Consider the following 16329-nt stretch of genomic DNA (forward strand, 5'->3'; position numbering starts at 1 on the left):
TCAGGAGAGTCTGCCTTTCTGGAACACCATTTGTTTGGACAGGACAGGCCAGTAAGGCTTTTCATCTCTTTAAAGCTCCCAGGGCAGAGAGCATATTTGAGGAATTCCTTTTTTCAAAGTTTTTTTTTTTTTTTTGCCCCTTCCAACATTTTGTTTAAGAGAAAATGAGATGTCTATCTTCTGTTTCCTTATTTTTTTTCAGGAAAGCAAAGGGTTGTTGACTTCCTCCCTCTCCCCTCCCTTCCTTCCTTCTTCCCGAAGGTACTCATCTGAGAAAAAGAGAACGAAGTATTGTTCCTGTTCTCTTTCTTAAGTCATTCGAAACACTGTCCCTGCGAGTTCTTTAAGTTCCCTGCAATCTGTACACAAGGAGGCAGAAAGAGAGGGAGAAAGACAGAGAGACAAGGGATCAGGTAAACCTCGGGGGCGGCTGCAGCCTCTCAGACTCAGGAGCTGGTAAGTTACCCACGCAATCCTTTCTACTTCCGTTTCAATGTCCCTGCGATGGATGTTACTGTGGGCATCTTCCACAGAAAATACCTTACTGGGTGTAATCCTTAATCAAAGGGTGTGACTGAAGGATGGCCCAGAATTGAAGCTTGTATGTCTTTTTTTTTTTTTTCTCTTTTGAGAGAATACTGATGTTCTGCAGAGTTGAGCCTGGCAGAACTGGACATAGAATTGCATTGGGCTAAGACGGACATTGTGTTAAATCTGAATTTTGGCACAGATTAGGTGGTGGATTAACCAAGAGCCACTGGAGCGCTGTGTCTCACCGAGAATTCGCTCTTCCTCAGTGCTGTGTCCTCGGAGCATTCTCAGGGTGTCTGTTAAGAACTGTGGTTTGCTCTGGGGATTTTGTTACCCATTGTCTCGATGGAGGTGCCTGCTCTTGTTCTTTCCTTTTCATTCGACATCCCCCGCCTCAAAGAGGACTGTTAATTTGTGACTGTTATTCTGCCTCACTGAGGCAGGAGGGGGAAAAAAGAAGACAATGTCACTTTGAATTGTACTGTATGGGGGGGTGGTGCTTATGTGTTCAGGCTCCATATGTGGGTTGAGTGTAAATTTATTATCACAGTCCACTGAAGATGTCATCTGCCATACAAAAGAGGGCAAAGATGTAGGGGCAAGTTGCTTTAATTTTGGAAAACAACATGCCACTAGGATAGGAAGATTGAGATCGATCACTTGCATCAGTAGGAGTGAATAACCAAGCTAAACATTGAAGAATATTTCTCCAGTGCCTGGTTTTTTAAGCATCAAATAGAATACAGCAAACTAATCAAGATTCTACACACAATTAATTTTTAGAAGTCTATCTTGCTTCATTTAGATTCATCAGAAAGTATAATGTTACAAAGAACTTATCATGGCAAGCCACAAGGGAGCCAAGATCACATTGTCAAAAACAGACCAGCAAGGTTGCTCTGAAAGACTGTGTATATTTACTAATATTAATCGTTCAACTCAGAGAGGTGTTGAATGGGTGAAAGACAAAGGACGGGCAGAGGTTTTCTTACATTTGTTTCTATGAAATTTACTGATTGAAGTCATCTGGGATGTTAAAATTAGCTGTTCTCTCATTTATAAATTAATTTGGCCAGACGATGCATTAACCATGCTCAAGTAATTAATCTTTATTTAAAACTGAGCCATCATCTTAATAAGAGTAAGAAAATATGATAAAACTGGACTACTATGTGGGTTTTGTTCCATTAGTCAGACTTCTTTTTTCTTCTCCTTTTTTTTCAAGAGACTTTCCTTAGGAGCACTATAAAATGAGCAATGGGAAAGAGATATGATAGCGTTTTCCTGCTTGTGGAGGCAAAATTATGCTAATAATAATTGAAAGTGGTTTCTAACTCCCCTACCACCTACCCTTATTCACCCCATTTCATAGATCTTCAGGTCAAAGGGTAGCCAGGACTGATCAGCTTGGGCATTTTTGTTTCTTTTTTTCCCATCTTTTATCAGCAAATATGACTCAGTAGAAAACTCAGGGCTGCAATTTTTCGTGCTTCTTTCAGTTTCATTTTTCCTTGATAATATATTTAATTTTATGCCCAATTAGAACAACATCAGAGAATACTATCTCATTTGGGTTATTGAATAAAAGCACCAGAGGCAACACAACATGAAAAAAATGACAGCAGAGTCACACTGACAAGTAAGGCAAAAGGTGGGTCTGCCTGTGGCCCAGAAACAGCCCCTCCTGAGGCTGTATCTCCAACGTGGCCCAGGATTAAGGAGCTCAGGATAGGTTCTTTCTGTAAAAGAAAAAATATATATTCAGTATTTCCATTTGAGTTGTTAACTCATTGCCATGAGAATGTTTGTTGGATACTGGGGAAAAAAATGCTGCTCCCTAAAGAAGAACGTCATTGACAAGCTTAACCTAGTTGCTACCAATCTGTCTTCACTCAACTCCAAAGAGTGAGTTGGCATTTGTGGAAACTTCCAGTGTGTGATTCTTACTCGGAGTCATCACAGGCTCTTCTGTGATATCATTAAGGAAACTCCAGCTTGAAATGAACCACAATTTGACACACAGAAGGTTGCATTAATTAATTTGTGCCCAAGTTGTACATATAACTAAACCATAAATTTGCTGTATAGATGTTAAATCATGTTAGGATGTGTCCTGTGGGCTGATATGTGAATTAAATTCGAGCAAGCAGAACATCAAAGCCCAGGCTTTGTTGTTATCCAAATCTGGGTTTGAATTTCAGCTTTGTCTCTTACTGTGTGACACTTACTTTGGCCAGGTAATTAACTCCTCTAAGCTGCAGTTTCCCCTAACGTAAAATTGCATCTATGTAATCGAGTTGTAGCGAGGATTAAACAAGCTTATTTATGTGACACAATTAACACAAAGTGTGGTAAGTAGTTGAAGTCAATCCATGTCAGATGTAATTTTTAAGCCTTATAAGGTACTGTCTTTTGAACACAGAGAGTAGAATATATACACTATAATTTGTATCATGATCCTTGATCAGTACTATACGTCTGTCAAAACAAAAATCATCCCTCATAGCTTTGGAGTTGGGCATACATTGAGTGAAGCTGTCCTGAATCCCAAAATCTTGCAAAACAAAGGAAAGCAGAGTTTACTGTTTTGGTGTTTATCTTTGCTGATGGCAGAAACAGCCAGATTTAGCCTCATTAAAATGCCAGCTGTGTTCAGCAGAGGAGAGAGTAGGGGAGAGTTTGTCTTGGGATGAAAGTCTTCAATTTTCATCATGAAGAGACTACATGATGTTGTGGACGTTTCATTCTCCCTTTCACCCACTTCCCCAAGATCGTGAGCTCTGCGTTGTTGATGACCTTTTCCCTGGCAGTGGAGGGCTAGAGGCTTTTTTTTTTTTTTTTTTTTTGAGACCATTATGGCAGTTCATGACTCAGTCAGAGACAAGAAGATCTGAAGTGACATGTTCTCCTCACAGTACAGACTAAGCATGCTCAGTGACCCCTCTCCTCAAACATTTTAGCGGCAAGCCGCCTGTCACCGATAAACAGAACACTGGTACCACTACTGTGTGTGTGTGTGTGTGTGTGTGTGTGAAAGGGAGATCCAACTGCTAGTTTTCTCACTCTAAACTTTAAAACCTACATGCTAGTTAGTCTGTCAAGTAATAACGATACTTTAGCTTAGTTAAACTTCCCTCTCCACTTTACCAGAGCAAAACACAACCACCACAGCAACAACCAGAAATCGACCACCAATATCCCAAACCGCTGAGGTGCCTTTGTTAGAGTCAGAGGCCCTGATACAATAGAGACTTGCACGGACAACTTAACCTTTGGAGAGAAGACTGAAGCTGTGCTGTTCTACCCTAAAGTGCAAAACAAGCGTCTTCTCAGGTGGCTTAGGATGAGAAAGCAAAGACCAGACTGGGAGTCAGAGCACTTCTGCCAACCTCTGCTGCCCTCTCCACGTATGACCTGACAGATGTCTTCACTTGCTTGGACCTCAGTTTTCTCTCTAAAATGATGAAGTTGGATGAAACCAGTGACCCTCAAGGGGGTCTCTGTGTGTGAGTGTGTATTAGAGTTCACTGGGGACTTGTTTACACTCTGCTTCTCTCCTGCCCACTGCCCACACGATCTATAAGACTCATGCTGACATCCTGTGATTTTCTCACTGTTTTGTTCTCTCTTCTTAAGGATTGCATTGACATTAAATTAAAATGTGTTTTTACATTTTTGTTCTAAGAACCGTACTTTACTTTTAAGCATAATTCCTATTCGGCATTGGATGTTCTCTTTAGAAATTAGTTTCAAATATATCGTTATTCTAGAAGCTGTTAGTTTTATGGAATAAGGAATATGCAACCAATCTGATCAATACTCTATAATGACATATATTATAAAAGCAATTACTTACAATTACAAATATTGGGATTCTATATGAATAGCGCTTTTTGATTTATGCATTTATATATTATTTGTCTCTTTAGTGAGCATGCATTCTTTCTTTAATCAAAGAAAACACAGATACTGTTTTTATATTTACTTTAAAGAATATAGATTCAATATCATACGTTTTTTGGGTTTATTTTCACCTTTTTACAATGTGTGTTGTGCTGAGCCTTTATTAGAAGTTAGATCCTTGTCCCTAAATTAATACTGACATAGAAAGGCGAAAGATTGATAATGGTGTTTGAAAAACCAGCACCCACAAGTCATGTTAAATCTGCTAATCAAAAGAAAACTGTGTGGCTAATAAGTATAGCAGCAATGGATATAGTTCTCCACATGACAGAGAGACAGCAGATACTGTCAGAAACAGCTAGCCTAATGATGGCTATTCTTTTTAACTATTCAAATATCAAATTCATTTAGATGAAACTATGACATTTAGATAAAATAATAAGAGCTTGTCTTCATCAGAAGTTATCTAGAATACATAAATTCACTAGAAAGTAAGCACCATGAAGACAGGGCCTTCTTTTGTCCACTGCTGTAAGCATACAGCCTAGAACATATAATAGATGCACAAATATCTGTTGAATGGATGATAAATAAGTGGGCTGTAGAGTGAAACATGCCATCTTTAGTTAATACTAAACACAGCAGTTAGTAAGTTAAAAATCAGTCAATCTCTCTGGGATTCTGGACAATGTCAAACTTCCAGCTTGGCATGTTTATTTCCCACCTGAACTGACTGAATGGCTCACTCCTCCATCACACGCCTGGGGCTGCTACATGTATATTAACGTGTCATCTTGGTAAGGTCCTACCCACTTGTTCGTGGGTGATAAACATTTATCAGCTACACAGAAAAGACTGTTGGTTGCATTTTATTTTCCATTTCTTTTCTGGGCAGATGATGGGTTAGCACATTGTTTTTGGCGAGAGAGAGAGAGTGGTCATTTGTTTTTCCTTGACTGAGGCCATCGTGAGCCAGGATTTAGCCTTGTAGGAAATGCTCAGTGCTCTCTGGTTTTTACAGGCAGGGCTGTAAATCCAAGTTAAAGGGATGCCACTGGGGTTGAGTTTACACAAACATGAAGGAGTGAATTCAGGGAGGGAAACGTGATATCCTTGTGGTACACAATACCCTTTCCTTTATATAATTAGGCACTAGAGACAGCCAAAATGAACAAATAAATACTGGACTGTGGCAGTTTTGCACTTACATGGCAAATGTAAAAGTGGTAAATATAAGCATAAATATAATAACAACTTTGCTGTCTTAGTTGTTGAGACCTCTCATTGATAAAGCCTATCTCTTTGGTGCCAAATACCAGGACCACACAAAGGAATTCTTCCCCCTTCTCTTTTGCTATGATCTGTTACGGCCCCACTTTGACCTCATCTGTGATGGCCACTGGTATTAATGGGGAATGAGATAACCACAAGAGTACCACCACCACCTGCAGCATTTATGGAAGAGTTTTTAGCAAGTCTGGGGCCTGCCAAGAACTGTACGTACATTATTTCACTTAACCCTACCACTCTAAGAAGTAGGTGCTTTATTCTCCCCCACTTTAGAGATGAGGAAAGGCAACTACCTTGTTTAACAGATAAGCTAGAAAAAGTAGATAAATTACTCAAGGTCACTGAGTTGATGTTGCTTGTTTTCAGGTTTCTCATTAAGGAGGAAGCAGCTAATAACTTTTTTTTTTTTTAATTAAGTATCCCTTAAGGTGTGTGTGCATCCTCAGCCATGTTGCTTTGTGACTCCCCCCCTCCCCCAGCTCCACACAGACTGTAGCCCACCAGGCTCCTCTGTTCATGGGATTTCCCAGGCAAGAATACTGGAGTGGGTTGCCATTTCCTCCTCCAGGGAATTTTCCCGACCTAGGGGTCGAACCCATGTCTCCTGCATTGCAGGCAGATTCTTTACTGCTGATCCATCAGGGAAGCCCATCCATTATGGCAGTGTTCCTCAAATGGAGTTAAATAACCAACAGGATGGTATCATCTGGGAATTTGTTAGAAAAGCAGAATCTCAGGCTGTATCCCAGACCCCCTGAATCGGAATCAGCATTTTAACATGATTTCCACATGATTCAGGTGCACAATCATGTTTGAGCATCACTGCTTTAGGGTTTTGATCTGTTGTATACACAGATTGACATAAGTCCCTGTCCTATGGAGTTACAAAGCCCTTTCATAAACTCTGAACTTGTCCAAGACAGCATTACTCCCTCTCGGATAATGGTGTTACTGGACAAACCTCAAGTCTATTCAGCTCTGAGCAACATTAGGCATGACTTTTATGGTCTCAACTAGCAATGTGACACCATACAAAGGGACCCTGATAATCTCAGAGAGTAAAGGTCTGGGGTATTGTTTTTCAAGTGTGTTCTGAGAGCCGAACATCAGAGTCACTGGGATAGATTCCTAGACGCTTCTCCAGCTCTGATGAATCTGGGGAGGGGCCTCAGAGGGGAACATCTTCCTTGTGGTATCATCTTGTGGCCTAAGGAAGACTTAGCAGGGGCAGTGACAAGTTTGGGGAACATTATTCCAAAAAGGTGTCCAGCTTTTTCAGTAGTTTGAAAAAATATTTAAATGCAATAGTACGAAATAGAGTATCTAAGATTATCTTCTTCCAAGAAGAAGAGGTATTCTACCAGCTTCTTCCTTTGAAAGCTGGAGAACAGGGACAAGAAACCCCCTGCTATCCGCCTCTGGGAAAAGAGGGGCGGGTCCCCAGCATCACCGCGCAAGAGCAGATGCCAGCACACACCCCTCACTCTTCCCAGTTCGAAAGAATCCTTAGAGCTTCCTCTGCACTGGGGACTCACCGTTCTGGCTTAGAACAGAAATCAAGAGGGGGCTATTGTTGGAGGGGTGGGGAAAGGAAGCCGGGCCGGAAGAGAGTGAGGGAGAGGACCGGAATAGCCTCTGGTTGGCTTGGGCCTGGACAAAACGCCTCTGCCTGGATGGAGGCAGTGGCTTCTCCCCCTTAATCGAGCCCCTCTGGCCTTCTTCCACAGGAAGTGTAGGGAGAGAAAGAACTTTGAGTTTTCAATGCTGTTTTATGGAACACCCACCACAAAAGCCACTACTTGTCTCTTGCTGTTTTTCTAATTCAGGTGGTTTTCTTCCCCATAGCATAGTGGAGCTTCCTCTCCTTCCCTCCACACCTAGTAGCTTTTTCAGTTTAAAAAAATGTACAAAGAGAGGTCTTTCTTATCCTGAAAAGTGTATGTATTAAGAATTTTGAAGGTGCTAAGGAGCACCATACTTAATCCGTCAAGGTGGGGCTCCTGAACTATTAGAACTTGAACTCTTAGGGTGAAGAACAAGCAAAAAGCTCTACAAGGTTACTCCTAGGTATATCCAGAATCCTAGCCCCTAGTGGATTTTTCAAGAGTAGGGCAATCGTGGTCTTTCTCGATGCTTAGGAGATAGTACACAATGCAGCAAACAAGCTGGTGTCTCCTCCCACTGCCCACGGCTCCTCTGCGCCCAGTGTTGTCTACACAACCCCCCAGGGATGGAGAATTCTTATCTGCTGGCTGTAGCCTAGGCCATGAGTCTTAATGAGGATGTTAGAGAAGGAGAGAAGAGCCTAGGTTTTGGAAAAGAAGGTGCAGCTCAGCATTACATCATTTTGGTGTGTCTGTACAACCTTGAAGTGCTCAGATGTCTCACACTTTACACTAGCTCCTCTTGCTCTTTCTGAGCCTCCTAGGAAAGGAATTGTGGTATCACTCACTCAGTGCCTGCAGTTAGGAAGGACGTTCAGCGGTGAGCAGATCCTACCCCAGAAGGATTAGGATAGAAAGTGCCAAGTGTATTTGCCTTCAACCAATGTGGCTTTTTGGGGAGACTGTGTTGGTTTACTTAATAAAGTGTTATCTCTTCTGTTCATGGCACATGTGCTTTACCCACGTGTGTATAAACACACATACACAGAGACTCTCCAAAGTCACTGGCTCTTATAAAAGGAAACTGTGGATTAACCCCAAATCGTTTATTTGACCAAGAATGTAGTATCTGACTCTCAGTCCCGTGTACTTTCATACAGATTTACTACTGTATTAAGTTTTTCCTAGTGATGATCAAAAAAAATAGCCCCTGAATTTTGTTAGCTAGTGGCAGTGGAGGAGAAGGTAAGAGAGAACTTGTGTTATTGCAAGAAATTCATAAAGTGTTCCATTAACTTATTGTGTGTTGATTTGAGGATATTATTAATGCAGGAGAGAAAGCTAAACTCTGAGTTAGTGATAGAGGCTTGAGTGTGCTCACTGACACATGGACAGAAGGTAAATGAGTGAACCTAAAAGTATATAGAAATTTAATATATGACAAAAATAGCATTGCATATCAGGGAGGAAAGTTAGATTATGTAACTAATTGTTGGGACACCTAGGGAGAAAACAAACTTATATCCCTTCTTTATTTCATAAAATTTGAGACAGATCAAAGATTTAAAATGTTAAAAATAAAAACATAAAAATAATAGGAAAATGGCAGATTTTTTAAAAAATCTCAAAGTAGGAAAAGTCTTTCTAGTTTTATCTAAAAGACTGAACATTTGTTATACATTAAAATTAAAAAAGCTCCTATAGGTACCAAATTCAATAAGCAAGATCAAAATAGCAAATAAAAAACTAGGGGAAACATTTTAAACATGTATATCACAAAGAACTTAATATGACCAGAAAATGGGCAGATGACATGAAACACATTTCATATTAAATGAAATATAGTTAGTTCTTAAACATGTAAAAAATAAAAGATAATATGTTGTTGTTCAGTTGCTCGGTCATGTCCGACTCTTTGTACCCCCATGACTGCAGCATGCCAGGCTTCCCTGTCCTTCACTGTCTCCCACAGTTTGCTCAAATTCATGTCTACTGAGTCAGTGATGCCATCCAACCATTTTGTCCTCTGTCGTCCCCTTCTCCTCCTGCCTTCAGTCTTTCCCAGCATCAGGGTCTTTTCCAATGAGTCAGTTATTGCATCAGGTGACCAAGGTCTTGGAGCTTCAGCTTCAGCATCAGTTCTTCCAATGAATATTCAGGGTTTATTTTCTTTAGGATTGGCTGGTTTGATCTCCTTGCTATCCAAGGGACTCTCAAGAGTCTTTTACTTCATAATAAATAAATGCAAATTAAAACTATGAGATACCATTTTTTACCTACTTGATGAAACAAAAGTTGAGGCACTTGTTGGCATATTTGTTTCTGTGGATCTGGAGAGTACTGTCATACATAGATGGTGGAATGGAGAATTAGTAAAACTTCACTGTAGAGAGCAATTTGTGAGTGTCTATAAAAATGTAAAAGTGACTCCTCTTAGAAATTATCTTACAAATATACTTGAAGTGAAGTGAAGTCACTCAGTCGTGTCCGACTCTTTGCGACCCCGTGGACTATAGCCTACCAGGCTCCTCCATCCATGGGATTTTCCAGGCAAGAATACTGGAGAGGGTTGCCATTTCCTTCTCCAAGAGATCTTCCCAACCCAGGGATTGAACCCACGTCTCCCGCATTGTAGGCAGACGCTTTACCATCTGAGCCACCAGGGAAGTCTCTCACAAATATACTTAGATGATGTAAAAAGATATACCTACAATGCAAGATTAAAAAATAGATTAGAGTAGCATAATTGTTCACCCAATAAGGGATTGGCTCAATTAAGTACATATCTATATGCAATGAAAATGCTTCTGATTTTAAGTTCCATGTTCTGATAAAATTTCCTTAAGGATGATCACTTCACATCCATCTACATCCTCTTGTCCTGTCCCGGCCAGCATGACACCGAATGCCACATATAAAGTCACAGTCAAAGGCCATGTTCCTTCTCCTTCAGTTGCCTCTCAATTCATAGGGTCCCTATTCCCTTGGCGACATGTGGAATGTGAGTGTCAAGCAGGGTGAGGAGACAGCCCTGGAAGCCAGGTATGGGAGGGAGCGGCAGGCAGTGTAGAGGAGTGGTTACAACCCCTGCTCTGGGGCAGCTGCCCGAGGTCCAGCCCCCACCCTCGCGCTTGCCAGTGGTGTGATCACGCATCGTTTAGTTTTTTCATCTGCACGACAGGTATGAAATAGCACCACCCTCTTAGGGCTTGTTCTGAGGATTAAGAGTGATAATTCATGCAACTGCTTACTCACAGTGCCTGCCTCATAGTAATATTCAATAAATGTTAGCTCTTTTAATTATTGATCTGAACTTTCCCTCCTGCCCATGGGACCTGAAACTCTCTTGGGGGAGGAGGGAAGAGAGGCATCTAAGTTATCAAATTGTGTACTCATTAGCATCATGAACTTGGAATGCTGGGATGATTGAAGGGTTTTTTTTTTTCAATCCAACAAGAATAAAGGGAGAGACTGGAGTAATTTCTGCTGCCCCCAAGTTAGTATCATTGAGGGAAACTTCTTCCAAAATTCTATGTCCTGGAGTCAATTATATCCTGAAAATATGATGAATGCAGGCTGTAAAACTGCAAGATTGTATGTAACATTATGCTGGGAGTTGAGCCAGTTAAGCAGCAAGTTTCAATTTGCATGAAAAATATGCCTTAAATTACATTTGGATCAAACTATCATTAAATATTAATATTAGGGCCATAGTATAACTTCCTCTCCATGGTAGTCATTTAATAAATATGAGTTGTAGTTTCAAACCAAACCAGACCGCAATCTTCCATTACTATGATGTGCTTCTGCCCCTGTTTCCCAGCTTTAGTCTCAGCGCAGCACAGCAAGGGATGAACTAAACCCAGCCAATCTGTGCATCCCTGTAACTGCAAGGGTCCCAGCCATAGATAGCAGACCTCTGGCAAAAACAATAAAACATATTTGATGGCTTTTACATGAACTGAATTTCCCTTCTGTGTGTAAGGTGATAGTGAACCCTCTTTGCATACATCTTACATATATATAAGGAAAGAGACACAGGAAGAGATTAAACACTAATGACTACTTCCAGACACTTTCTGTCTAGACTTCTATCAGATGTACAAACCTGCTATAGGTAGCAGTTTAAGAGGGGAGAACTCATTGCCGCCAGAAGACCTAGGTTATTCAAAGTATCTTCCTTTGTATGCCTTATATGTTATTAGATCACATTCTAGAACTAGATTCCAGAAGACATGGTCTAGCTTAATGGGTTGCCCTGCCTACTAATTCTTTCATGTGTCTGTTCTCCCTAACTACATTGGAACCGTCTTTGTCAGAGACTGTTTTTTAACCATTTTTGTACTCCCTCAGACAAGAACCCTCCAGCTTCTTGTTCTCATCTTAATCCTCTCTGAGATTCTTTGTAAAAGCTCTTATTATCCCCACTTTAAAGATGAGTAAACTAAAACTGAGAGATGATGGACGATTCAGCAGAAGTCATGCCGCTCTGCGAATCTCCAGGGTCTGTGGACTTATTGCAAGGAATCAAGGGGTCTCTACTTGGATGTCAAGTGCATACTGTTTGTGTGCTGACTCATGTTTTAAAAGTATATGTACCTCTGCTTTCAAATATGGTTCTTTATATCATGGTAATTAATAAAATATAAATTAATGTAAAGAGTTACTGAATTAAAAATAGCTTTTGGTTATTTTGTATTTTTACTGGGGATTTGCAAAATGAGTTTAGTTAGTTAGTTATGGAATTTATGAAATTTACAAAGGGAATCATGCTGAGAAACTTGGAAACCACTGTCTGTAGACCAAAGTTGGGGTTTTCCAATAAATTACATGGAGGTACTTCGAATAATCTAGGTCTTCTGGTAGAAATGAAATTTTCCACTCTAAAACTGCTACCTATAGCAAGTTTGTACATTTGATAGATGTCTAGATAGAAAGTGTCTGAAAGTAGTCATTATTGTTTAATCTCTTCCTTTGTCTAACAACTATCTCCCCAAAGACTCCTGGTTCCTTCCTTTCTAACCTGTGTGACCTTGAGCAATCTGCTTAACCTATTTGTGTACCAGTTTCCTTACTGGCAGAGTGGGGGAAAGCGTAGAGCCTACCTCACAGGATGCTGTGAGGTCGCATGAGTTAATACACGTGATAACTTACACATTCCTGCTCCATAAGAAAATTTCAGCAAGTGTGGTTGTTGTTGTGGCACCACTTGGCACTGTTTTTATCACATAGCTGGAACTTGATAGACTTTGTTGGGGATGAATTAATGAATAAGTGAAAATGTGGCACAGGCAGGAAGGGCAATCTAGAGTCATATAACTTCTCGTCTACATCTCTTTAGTTACAGGCAGGATTTTTATGCAGATGCTGCATTTGGAAGTATTTGCTTCATTGAGCTTGAGATAGAGAGATGATGAGGTTTCTATATCTTCTGGTCCAGTAGCCTTTACAAATCTATCAATTTTATGCATTAGATTCATCAAAATATGCATTTAATGGATCAGGCAGGAAAAGTCTGGGCTTGGAGCTCATGTCAAGTACAGGCTTTATTCCTCATCAAAAACTATAAGAGGAAACAAGACCAGTAGACCGTCTAGATGGGAGGAGAAAAGCATTGCTTTCTTGCCACAAACCAAAATGCTGAGGATCACAGTTATGAGAGGGTCAAAGGAAGTTAGAATGACCTTTCATAGCAGGCTCAATGTTTATCTAGCTTAAAATTTCACTTCCAGATCATCCCATGGATAGTTATTTAGCTTTATTCCATAAACAACCTTTGAGCCAGATAGAAAGTTTTTTTGTTTTTCTTTTTCTCAGTGTTTGCAAAACGAGGTGTTGATGGCAGGAGAAAAGAAGCCCTCACTAGATTTTAAAAATGGGCCACCCCAAGTGTCACTGCTGGCTGACATAGTTGTTTCTAACAAAGGTGTCAGATAGGTGGGCCAGTGAAGAGACAATTGGCTTTTCTGAATTGGATGCTTGTCCCAAGGCCAGGCAATAATAATCCTAGCAGCTACTCACCCTTGGCTGTCCCACGTGGGCAAGGCTCTATGCTGGTCCTATGGACACTACATGAATAAAACCCAGTTTGAGCTTTCCAGATATTTGCAGTTAATTGGCGTTTATATTGAATGGAGGTGAATATGCTTCCCTTTCACCTCCATGCATTGACCCTATTTCTACTTACTGTGACCACACAAAACAAATCCAGTCCTTCCATGTGTTGGTTCTTCAAGGTATTCAAGTAGAAGACATCAAATCCCCAGACCTCCAACACACCTCCTTCTTAAGACACCGGGGTTGGTCAGCTATCTCAGTAAGGTGAGGTTTTACATCTCCCCTCCAGCAGGCTGCACTCCTCTGCATGCGCTCCATTGTGTCTCTGTCTGTAACGTTTGACTCAGAAACCCCTCCCCACCATCCCAGCGGTTTCGCCAGTGCACAACCAGGGCTCTCTGAGGCCCATTTCAGGTCTGGAGCAATTGCTGAAATTTTCCCTCAGAAGGTCCAGATGAAAAGGCCTGGAGTAAAAAACAGAGAACTTGGAATGAGAATTATTGATTTGTGTTATCATTTTTCTAAACTTCTAGCCCTAATCTTGTTTCAGGTCTTTCTCCTTCCTCTTTATGACCATGAGAATCTCTTCTTACCAGTGTTGTTAGGAAACCAAAACATACTAGTATAGTTATTATTTATTGAGTGGGTTTTTGTTTTGTTTTGTTTTTGGTCAGGTGTTTTATGTGTCTTATTTTATGAACTCTCAGAATTAACCTTGTGAGGTGGTTTTCTTTCTTGTTTGTTTGGCTTCCGTATGAGAAACCTGAGGCTCAGAGATTAACTGCTCACAGTTGGTAAATGAAAGACACAGAATTCAAACCCCGGCTACTTATCTTCCTCGTTTATGCTCCTTCTACCTCACTCAGCCTCTCTGTGACATGGAAGGTTGGAACATTCCTAGCACTTTATCTGATCATACTACATGCTCAGTAAATGTTAGTTTCCCTTTCTCTCTTCATCCTCCCCCTTCCTCCAGTGAATGCAACCTAAAAATGAGGAAGAGGGTTGTGAGCTGACAAAAATATATGCCAGACCCCTGAGGTGGCCATGCAACATGAACTCCAATGTGAAGTGCCTTCAGCCCTCTAAGCTCTCCCATAGGGCTATGGGCTGGCTCTAAAGGGTCCCGTTGACATCTAATAGCCAACTGGTTTAGTATCAAGGGATGTCTAGGGGTTCTTTCTAACCAATTTGCACCTTTTATAGCTGCTTTGTCTTTCTTCTAATAATTCTATTCATTCCCCAAACTCCGGTTAAATTGAAAGTCTTCAGAACTACCAGCACCTCAAACCTAGTCCTGCCTCATTTGGACCTTTGAGTCCATAAAACAGGGTAAGATGTAGACAGAAAGTGTCATCTCAGGGGGAGGAAGGAGGTGTCAGGGTGGGCTTCTCTTTGGTTCCTTCTGCCTTCACTGGGGTCTTTTATGCTCCTTGGAGAGGTTTCTAATGTAGCATTGTCAGCAACTGTCTTACTCAGGTTCAGTAGTTCTCAACTAGGGGCAGTACATTCCATTACCACCCCTACCCCCAGGCATCTGGAAGCAGGGAGGGTGCCTTTTGGTTATCACAATGACCAGGGGGTACCACTGGCATCTAGTAGCTGGGGGAGGGCATGGATGTTAGAGTTCTGCAGTGAAGCCTCACAAAACAGCTCCCCTTGAGCAAGTCAGGACTATGACTGTGCCCAGCACAGTACCTCTCCTTCCACAGATGCTTAATACAAATCTTCTGAATGAATGTTCCCCTCATCACATTTCCTATTTTCCTGCATATCTCATCTCTCACTGAAGATTCTGAAATAGAGGTATCTTGTTTGCCTCTAATTTCTGGAAGTGACTGCAGAGGTGGCGGTCTTATTCAGCTCTGTCTCATACACACTCCCTTCCTCTTTCCTTCTTCTGTTCTAAAGAATTTCAACAGTTTAGAGAACCACAGCCCTAATGAATGCCTTCTAAATGGATCAATTATGATTCTCCCTCTGAATAGGTCTCAAAGACTAAATTTACTCTAGTAAATCTAGGAACTTTTCTCTTCCAATGTGGAGTCAAACACCCTAGAAAAGTACAAGATTGATGACCCAATTTGACGAGTTGTTAATGATTAAGTCTAAGTGAGTTTGAGCAAGCTCTGGGAGTTGGTGAACAGGGAAGCCTGGTGTGCTGCAGTCCACGGAGTCGCAAAGAGTCAGGACTGAGCAACTGAACTGAACTGATTTGACTAAAGGAGCAGCAGTAGCCCATTGGGTTCTCCTCTCAGACTCATGAAGTCACAGCCTGGATTAGGCAAAGGAAGGGAGAGACCTCTTAAGAAGCCAGGGAAGAAAAAGCTAAAAGTTTGAGGTCTGATCATCTTTGTCATTCTCCCCAAAATGTCAGAAAAGCAGGTACTAAGTAGATCAAGGCCCTACCTTGCTCTAGTACGGATAACCTGTTACAGAGGAGTCAGAACCAGATCCCTACAAAAAGTCTGTGCCCTTGATGCCAACTCCTTCGCAGCAGCATGTTGCTGTCAGGTGGAACATTCTCTGCAGTGGGAAGTCTTCGGAGTTCTTTGGTTTTACTTTATGGCTGATTTCCTTGATAAGACACACAGCTCCTTTCTCATTTATAAATTTCAGAGAGGAGCTTCTTTTCTTATCATGGGAATTCCCAACTCTGCACCTCTCAAGGGCTCTCTTGTTTTCTTAAAGGGCATGAGGGAATGCTTTAAGAAGTCTTAAAGTTTATTTTCATTCTTCTCAAGCTGGAAACAACCATCTCAGGGCTGCTAAGGAACAGCCGAGAATGATCACAAAGCAGAGAAATTTAATAAGAAAGGAAAGAACTAGCTTTTATTTAGCACTTGCTATGTGCCATGAATATTACTATTAGGTGTCTGGTTTTAATCTTTCCCCAGATCAATGAAGTAGTGTACTAGTCTGGATAGACTAGGTAATGCTTCAA

General features: G+C 41.1%; 1 protein-coding gene across 1 annotated transcript in view; it reads left to right on the forward strand.

Moving 5' to 3' along the window:
- Nucleotides 1-319: 319 nt before the first annotated feature.
- The window catches only part of ZNF366 (zinc finger protein 366), a 65021-nt gene continuing 49011 nt past the window's right edge, over nucleotides 320-16329 (forward strand). Inside the window, exon 1 of the mRNA XM_061129573.1 lies at nucleotides 320-456. The gene's annotated coding sequence lies outside the window, so the exon portion shown is untranslated. The remainder of the gene's footprint in view (nucleotides 457-16329) is intronic.

Source organism: Dama dama, chromosome 25, assembly GCF_033118175.1.
Source record: "Dama dama isolate Ldn47 chromosome 25, ASM3311817v1, whole genome shotgun sequence".
NCBI lineage: Eukaryota > Metazoa > Chordata > Mammalia > Artiodactyla > Cervidae > Dama > Dama dama.